This window comes from Hyalella azteca, unplaced genomic scaffold (genome assembly GCF_000764305.2).
Source record: "Hyalella azteca isolate HAZT.00-mixed unplaced genomic scaffold, Hazt_2.0.2 contig6181, whole genome shotgun sequence".
NCBI classification, from domain to species: Eukaryota; Metazoa; Arthropoda; class Malacostraca; order Amphipoda; family Hyalellidae; genus Hyalella; species Hyalella azteca.
In genome coordinates this window covers 27,351-37,743 of record NW_025936349.1, presented here as the reverse complement: position 1 = coordinate 37,743, position 10,393 = coordinate 27,351, and positions in this window count along the sequence as shown.

Below are 10,393 nucleotides of genomic sequence, written 5' to 3'. Positions count from 1 at the left end.
ATCTTAATTCAGATTATTTTTTTAATTCAATTGAAGATGTTTACTCGGAGGATAAGTGCACAAAGGAAAGCATTCCTCGGAGGGTAAGTGCACAAAAGAAAGCATTCCTCGGAGGATAAGTGCACAAAGGAAAGCATTCCTCGTAGGGTAAGTGCACAAAAGAAAGCATTCCTCGGAGGATAAGTGCACAAAGGACAGCATTCCTCGGAGGATAAATGCACAAAGGACAGCATTCCTCGGAGGATAAATGCACAAAGGACAGCATTCCTCGGAGGGTAAGTGCACAAAGGACAGCATTCCTCGGAGGATAAGTGCACAAAGGACAGCATTCCTCGGAGGGTAAGTGCACAAAGGAGAGCATTCCTCGGAGGGTAAGAGTGCACAAAGGACAGCATTCCTCGGAGGATAAATGCACAAAGGACAGCATTTCCTGGTAGAATAAGTGTACAAGGGGAAGTAATTAAGCTTCAAAGGATACGCACTTGAAGGACAGCATACGGTATACGGGACAGCTTCACGAGATGTGCACACCAAGAAAATCCTCCCTCACGTGAAGTGCCTTTGCAAGTCAAAATGTCGCTCCACAAGAGCTGCTCCATCGCTGCGCGCAGGAATAGACGCGCTTAAAGAGGAAGACCGCGAGGACTACGCTGAATCTCACCTATTCTGAATTCTAGAGCGAGCTAAGATTGAGATCAATGCAGCACCACCAAGCGCAAGAAGCACCATAAGATCCTCGATAATATAATCAGAACATGGATGAATGGCTTAAATTAAATATATTTTCCATTCGCATGAAACTGTGCAAATCAACGTGCAGGTGAAAACTAATCAAAAGTCTAGATTACCATATCACAAAAACACACGCACACACACAAATACGCGGGCCTAAAAAATTGTGATCTATATGAATTAAAATAAAATATTATGATATTTCAAATGAATATTCTGGCTCATCCAGGGAACGATCTGAAACGTCAAAAGAATGGCGTTGCAGAAGCAACAGCTACCGTTACTATACGGGTGCTGAAAAACTGGTGTAACGTTATGTGGAGTCACGCCAGCTGGCGGGCACAGTGCGCAAGAAAGCGAATATCGTGAAGGTTTGTGAGGCAACTCATAGATACATGAAATTCAACACCGCTGCTTATTGGAATGGTCAGGCAAATAGGAACAATGATCACCCACGCTCTTCCCAAGTTGCCACTATAGCTGCCACTATATAGTTGCCACTATATTACCATGATGGGCAATACAATTAAACACACAGGATTGGTTATATCTTCGACTAACAGTTCATCACACTCGCATATTCATCAGATTTACAACAATTTTCACGTTCGAACTTCATTTACTCGAACAATTGAATATTATATTATGATACGTAAACATAAACTGTATAATCTAAATAATGAAGCCGTGTCTATTTTTGTGTAAAATTTTAGTTGTGTACACTCAAATTGAAATTTAATTACGTTATTTTACTTTTCTTTGGAAATATGTTTCAATGGAGCAATATATGGTCAATCTATGCAATCATCTGCTCCCAACTGTTCGTGTTGCAGGCGACGTCTCGTCTGCTCACAACTGTTCGTGTTGCAGGCGACGTCTCGTCTGCTCACAACTGTTCGTGTTGCAGGCGACGTCTCGTCTGTTCACAACTGTTCGAGCGTTGATGTTGAACAGATGAGAGCCCAACGCTTCTCTTCAATACACCGTTTAGTAAGCTACGTAGTAACTCCAATGATGAACTTTAACCTTGTCAAGTACAGCCCCATCGGACATGGTATTTTAGAGTAATTTTCACACGAGTAGGATTTTACAAGTTTCATTTATAAGGTTTGTGTAAATAGTTTCGAAAAAGCAAGCACCAATATACCACATACCGCTCCTTACCTCTAACAACAAATAAGCGATCGACCACGTAATTCTCAATTTATTTAATTTAAACCTACTTTCCTTGCTCCAAGTAAATTGTTAGATATATTGGTTTGGTTTTTGGTTTTTGGGGACAGAAAAGGTAAAACGGTGAATAACTACACAAATTCGGCAAAAAAATATTTAAAGGGAGTAAAGTTACAATTAAATTCGAAAAAAATGTTGCGGATAGAATATTTTTCTAGAAAAGGAAGCCACAAGTAAAAATAGTCGTTTTTATGGAAACATGCACGACTTTGTTATTGACGCGTTTCAGAAAGGTAGGTGAATACCGTAGCTAGATTTTATAGGTTCGTTATTACAGATACACTCCTCCAAGCAAACGACGTTGAAACCATGACAGTGAGTGAAGTTCGTTTAAACAGCGTTGATTAGGAATTAATTTTATTAAAACAACGATTATTACGTGTTCATATCGCTGAGAAAATGTTCAATAAATGCTTTTTCAACGTAAAATCCCTTGTGGCAACCGAGAGAGAACGACCAACTCGTTGCACTTGTTCTCCGAGACAGCCACCAGCCACTATAATAGTACCCGGCCAGCATACTAATAATAAGTCGAGTCATTGTCAAACTTGCGGGTAGCCCAAGGGTTGTGTAATTTCATATGTGGGAGCAAATAATGTATTAGTTATAAACTCTGACAGGAATTATGTAGAAAGTATCCGATTCTATGATAATTTGAAAACAACATAATAATCAACGTTGCTCGCTTTAAATCCATTGTTTTTCTCCAAATAATTAATAAAGAAAAAAATAAAGCCGACACAAATCGAGCTGGACAAAATTTGTTCTAGCGGTACACATCAAGAAAAAATAATTTGTTCAGAAGAAGCACCTAACTCCATCAACATTAACTTGAGCACACAGGCTAGACAGCGTAAATACTGTAGACATAGGTAAACGACGGAACACAACAATATTTTTTTAAGAATAATTCAAATAATATAATAATAAGTGAAATTCTGGGAAATAGTCGTGCAAATAAAAAGTCCATAATGAACTATCTAGTTTATGTTAAAATGTAGGTACACGCTGCATAAGAAGTGATTCGTGGAAGAAGAAACTTTCGCGATGAGCATCGATAGCAGCAAACCATGTTAAGTAAAGGAATTTACAAACACTTTATGAGCACAGATTAAAAAAAACATTCAAAGGTGAAATAGCAAATAATTTACAACTTGAAAACATAATATAAAATTTGCTGAGGCCCTGATAGCTGTGCAAGTGCATCAGCGTAAGACACGAAAATACATTGCGATATCCAAAGATTTTCAGAACAGTTGACGAAACAAAGGGTGAGGGTAGGAGATGACCAAGATATGCAGGTACGAATTTCTGAGCTTTATAGCTTTACAAATAAGGTAGTCAAGTCGTTAATTAATAATAGTGAGAAATTTGCCTTCGTGTGGTTTGATAATAGATTCCAAAGTCACTCATTATTTTTTTTTTTGAAACGGAAATAGCGTGGCAAAATTATTTAGCAATATCACTCACTGCATTACGGTTTTTTGTAAAAAATTGTGATTCCATTTTATAAGACTGACCGAGCCTAAGCAAACATTCTACGAACAATGTTACTGACACATCCAAAGCATCATTTGAATTTGTCAGGACCAAATTAAAGATTGTCTTTTTATCCCGAGATAAAAAGGCAAGAAACACGAAGAGTTCGGGAAGCGGTTAAGCTATATAGACGTGCAGGCTAAACCAACACAGAAGGCGAGACTGGCTTATGGGCTGCTGCGGGGCTTCGTCGACACGTGTGGTGCGTGTTGTGGTGCGCGGTGTGGTGCGCGGTGTGGTGCGCGGTGTGGTGCGCGGTGTGGTGCGCGGTGTGGTGCGCGGTGTGGTGCGTGTTGTGGTGCGCGGTGTGGTGCGTGTTGTGGTGCGCGGTGTGGTGCGTGTTGTGGTGCGCGGTGTGGTGCGCGGTGTGGTTCGCGTCATAGTTAACGTTGTGGTGAGTGTGATGCAGGTTGCCATGCAGTATTGAGAATGAAGTGCAAGTGTGGTGAGAGCGGTGCGCACGTGGTGAAAGTGGTGCGCGGTGCGATGGGAATGAGGCTTCACGGACAACCGAACGCCATGTCCCAGAGACTGCAGATGTGTGAAGCAACGAGAGTATTAGCACCTATAGCAATAGCAACTATAATATATGGAACAAATTTATATTATTATGGATTGTTATATATTATATAGAAATATATTGGATTTAAATAATAATATCGCGAGTACAACACAACTTCGCGGTTGTAGTTCATACAATTGATCCTACAGCCAACTTATCATGGAATAGCATATATATAACCTATAATCAAAATTTAAATATTAAAACTAACCAGATTCAAGTGATCGGCAAGGGAAAGCGAGGCATTCGAGTTTCTAACAATAAACTTAATTGACACTGAAACATCAATAAATTCGAAACTTAAAGTCAGCGATCGCTGAAAAAACAACAACAATTTTTACGTTTTTACCGCGACAGCGCGGAAATGAACGAAACAGACGCTATGTTAAGTGGCAGCTGTCAAAATATATCTTGGCTGCAATCAGCAACGACATCATTTCCCGCGAGCGCAACCACCAGCAAAATAAACTATCTCAAAGGGACACAAAATCTAAATTCTCCATCACAAACACTACATCACTTACAAGTAAAAATATCAATACAAAATATAACTCAGTACTCACTGAGGTGAGTGACAGAGAGCGCATTTTCTCGTCGACTAAACCGTGAAGTCACGGACGGACAGACGGACATGGCGAGCACAATAGTGCATTTTTTTCCATAAATGAGAAAATGAGCTAAAAAGGGTGTTTCCAACTCGCAGATGATGGCTGCACTGTACCACTATGTTTCGACAAATATCAATGATATCAGCAAATCATTATTTGATAACTTTCCAGATTTCTAAATGCCATTTAATCGCGGCAATAGGGAACAAAATCATCGTTAAAGATAAAATCTGCTAAAAAAAATTTCCAGAAAACCGTGTGAAAGCGTATTTAATATCGTCATGATCGGAACAAGTCAGCTGCATGCACTCGCTTCGATCGCGCACCAGAAATTTCAAGCTTCGCCTCAGGGTTTGTGTCTTGACGACGGCAGCACCAGTGACAGGTCGTATCTAAGGTAAAGGGAATAACTGGAACACGTGTTAGTGCAGCGATCGAACCTTAACAACACAATACATAAATGGCATGCGATAGATATATATAAACAATAACATAGATATATGATTAGTGAACAATAACATAGATAGATAATTAGAGAATCATAACATAGATATATAATTAGAGAAAAATGACATTCTATTCTAATGTTAATACTTTACAATTATATTTTATCGAATATTCACTACACATTAGACGTATATAAAATTCGACAACAACAATCACTATCAACCATTATATTGAAAATTTACACTTGATTTCTATTTATCAGTCATTGACTTAGCTCATTAAAATGCCCTCATTGTTGCATCACAAATTCAAACAAACATGAATTGTTCATGTTTCTGAAAGGGTTTGCGCTCAAGGATTAATGCTAATCGAAACGTAGTGCATCCATTAATATTATTTACATCACAATCATTAAATCATCATTTCAGGGCATATAAGTGGAATACATATTACCTTTACAAATAACCTACATCGGGGCTCAGGAGCGAGTTTGGTTTCATTAACTAAGTGTAAGGCTTCCATTGATTGCTCAACCATCACATAATCATTGAATAATCATTTAGGAGAACAATAGCTACTCTCATTTACAGGTACAATGAAGTATACTGCTGTTGCTATTCTTTATGGACACCGTTTATCAGAAAACTTCTACTTTAATGACCAATTTAAACTCGAGATTATATTTTATTAATAATTGAAAGACACACATTTCCGGTGTGTCTTTTTTTTTATATATATCTAAATTTTGGAAGTGAATAAATCATTCAACAAAGCACACCAGAGCACTCCAGAATAAAATTTGCAAGCAGGTTCTTTGACGTCATTCATCTCATCGATTCTCAACATACGCGAGCTACTTAGACAAGGTCAAGAGTGAGAAATGTATTAGTTATTGCATGAAAACATTGATATTAAGGCTTATAGCCGCAGCATCGCTATCGTGGAGCGGATTGGACTAAAACGTTGTACGCCAATTGATTCGTATGATGGTATTTTTTGCGTTCAAACAAAACAAGATACTTTTTCAGGTGGAATCAGGTATGTACTATTTTATTTTTTATTAAAAATTGCACAACTTAATAGTCTAGAATATCGTTATTTTACGAATAAAGCTATATGTATCAGTTAAAAAAATGTGAAATTAGGCTTGAATGCCCGACTGCATTGACCTCTACGAACGCAGATGGACGGGATAAACTATGTGATGCAGATGGACAAGACGAGAAGAAGTGACACTTAAGGATAAGTGAGAGTAACTACAAGTGACGGCACGCAGAAACGGGCTAAGAAACTGCAGCAAAAGCAGCCGATAGTGTCAGTGTTGATTCGGATGCGGTACGGCAGCCATAGTGTACTGATCTGATGTATTTCTAAGCTAATATAAATAAGTAAACAAAAAAATAAGTAAAAAAAATTAATAAAAATAGCAATATATAGTCGAACTAACACCACAACTTATGCTTTTTCTTTGTTATTACCTAATGCGGATTTATCAGTCTTACGTGTTTCTTCAATCCGTTATAAATGTTAGCCCATTGCTCGTTAACATTTCAACAATTTGTTGTAGCTTAGTTGTCGGTTTTAGTCAAGTTCCAACATAACGTTTGAAAGTTACCTATTGGTGATCCAGGTCGGCGGGTTTTTGAAAATTTTTGGGACGGGTACGTTTTAAACCATGTTCATTTTTTACGCACAGTTCCATACATCACAAAGAAATTGAGGACCTAAATGAATGTTGTCCAGCATCAACTTGAGCCAGGAATACAGTTACATTTTTCGCAAGAGTCGGTACAGGAGTAAAGACCGTTATGAATGGATGTAGCCAATTCTGGAGCACCAGAAATCGACAGCATATCGTCAACATCAGCTTCAAAGAAGTTATGATCGATCACGCGCGGTACTGCACTCGGTGGCTTCTTGGCGCACGTATCCACGATAGAATTCTAGGAATATTGGTTCATGTGTACAAAATCGATCCATTTTGTTAACAGATCAGATACAAATATCAGCTAGATTACAAAACTGCCGTGTACCAAGAATGAGGTTATTTTTACGTCGTATAAAACATGCCGTTTCTTCCAGATAAAAAAAATGGCGACAGCCGAAAACGAGCTGAAACAATTTTTGCCATACTGTTCATCATATAGATTATTCTTTCTGAAGAATTCAAATCCCGTCATTGACCGACGTGAACTAAGATTCACGGCCGTCGTATAACCAGAGGTCCTCAGTTATTCATTCCTCAGAAGCGAGGCCCGGCGTCATGTTTTATAGAATGCAGCCAGCGTATCCAAGATTTATAGATAACATGACTTACCTAGTGAACTGATCGACCAGCGAGCTCTACCGCCATGTTGCATGTAATATCGCGAGGTAGGTTGCGATAAACGTAGGTAAACAAACTATTGTGCAGAGAGAAAGGGAACAATGCATTAGTAAATTCAATGAAGAGGTAAGTGAGGAAGAAGAGCGAATATAGGACGAGCGAATGAGAGTGCCATCCGTATTCACGTTATTCACAAATTCATCAAGTGAGTCAATAAGAATTACATGATTGAAGATTGAAATTTAAAGGGCAGTGAAGAGTCGGCAAAAATTACGAAAAAAAAAATAAAATCCATTCTACTTCCGATTCACATTAGATTGCACAAACAGATATTTGCACGTCGCATATCGAATTGTTTTTATAAAAAAAGCGGCATCTATTACAAATATCGATTTAATTTCACGTATCAATTCGTTGCAAAAACTTAGCGGCGGATTCTTACTTTCGTTCGGTAAAATATACTTGCCCTCGATGTTTTGAAGAACATTTAAGGATGGAAACATTAATTCTAATCATTTCTACTAATTATAAGTGATCCGAAATAACCTTTAACTATAGTAAAGTAGAAATTTATATGACAAGCAGAAGATTTCGCCATAAACACTTTGAAAGGGGAAAATCGTTTGTTTATTGAATTGTTTATTTCCACAAGTTTGTTGTCATTGGCATCGTCCTTTGTATGTTTGGTCGGCCCGTATTCCCTCACCAATCTAAGTGCTTATTTTCTTGGTAACAACGGAGCTATATAACTACTAGAGCATATCAACATAATTATCACCGCAATCAACGAAATTATAATAGTCACGACTTTATTACCGGGACGTCAGAATGATTGATTTTTCCTTTTGTGTCTCTGGAGTGAGCATCCGATAAATTGAAAATATTTTTCTAAGTACGGATAATTTTTTTAAATTCGACTCCCATGATTTTTCTAAACACAGATTATTGCAGTCCAAAATTAAGAACATTCATTCCCACAAGATAAAAAAATATTCAAAATCATAAATTATTCACGGAACCAAAAAATCAGCTCAGCCAAATATCACATGTTATAGCATGAACATTGCCCAACATAATAACTGTTAAAATACCAAAGGGATACAGCATCAGTATACGCCAGTGCGTTATACATCTACGATGTACCAGAAATCAAATGTATAGAGCCAGACCTAGCTGTATGACGCTGTATAACAGGACAGTCACTGTCACAACGTAAGTAACTGTAACGCGAACGGGAGCAGAACGGGCGATTGTTCAGAGACTGAGCGTTACAGCACGCGACGTTCTGTGTGCCTCTGGTAATTACTGAAAGCTTTAGATAGAGATCGGCCTTTAATGAATATTTTAGGCTTATACAAACTGTTGATAGTTCTGTCTGGCAGAAACTAGACATGTTCCAGTGTTATACAAGGTGTGAATATTATAGTCTAGCACAAATTGTTAATACTTTGGCATTCACATTAATTATGCTAATGTGATTTGTGACCACTTCCGACTTCAAAAAATAAAATAATAAAAATAAAATACCATCAGTATATAAAAACTTGGAAACCGTCACAATCTTCCTGCTTAAAATAAATTATAGAAGCAGCTAAATATTTTATAGACGAAAACGTTTATTAGTAAATGGAATATATTAATAAGCGGACAGATATGGAACATATATGTAACATATTAATATAGAAAAATTTTCAGCGTTCAATATTTTAATTAAAATACGTATATCAGCGTTTCTCCATGCGTACTTTTGAGTACCGAAGCCATTGATGTACCGTTGTAACAAAAAGTACAACAGCTCCAACAAAATCATATAAGCTGGGGAAACAATCAATGACAGTGTATAAATAAAGGATTATTTCTATCGCTCACAGTATAAATGAGCGATACTGAGGGAGTGATGCTTTTTAGCCTTCAATATTAAAAAATATTCAATATTATTTTTTTGTTAAACATTCAATGGCAGCTCGAGTTTATATGAATTATTCTAATATGGCGGAGTGATATATGAATTATTCTAATAAATATTAAAAAATATTTATTAGAATAATTTTAGTGAAGGAATCTCCCCACGTTTGAAGGAAAGTTCACCACGGAGAGGGGAAAGCTAAGGTCAAAACGCACGAGTGACAGCAACGTCAACTGAAGGTCATGCACTTCATGATGAATGTTAAGGTTTTGTCGTGCGAATGTTTCGTGGTCTTCAAGGATATGGTGCTTACTAAAGGAATTTATATAAGTGTCATAATTTCACATCTATAAATAAATATATTTAATTGGAAAATTGTTTAAGAGTAAATGAATAAAAATTAAACAAGCTGATTGAATAAAGCGAGTAAGCGAGTTAGTGCATTTGAGTAATTGCACCAAAGTGTAATTAATTGATTAAGTAATATACCGTACATCAGCAAAAGAAACGCTTATGAACGTGAACGTACTAACAAATCCAACGCCATAACTACCTACTATTGATAAAACTTGCAATCGTAATGAATAGGATATTAACTTGATGGAACAATGTAAAATAATGAATATCCACTGGATAATGGATAGCTTAAATCTAAAGTCACAATTAATTTCAAATACGTGGACGAGTTCGAATCAAGTGTACTTAGTGAATATTTTTTCTCGCGACGAAAACCGCTTCAATAGATTACTGCCACACAAACATATACGGGATTGAAAAAGTATATATTATGGCAATTCTTGACTTAACACATATAATTATTTATTATTTATGGAATTAGCGAAGGAGCTCAATCTTCCAAATGAGAGCAGAAAAAAATCGCATATTCGTATATAATATTTGTTATAGAACACAAAAAATGCCGCAATTTTTGGAGTTAATGAATTTAAAAAATTCAAACTATCGGAACTGGGACTTTTTCGGAAATTTTTTGGAGCTCAACTCTGAAAATCGCTTTTAGGAAATAACATTTGAAGTTTACG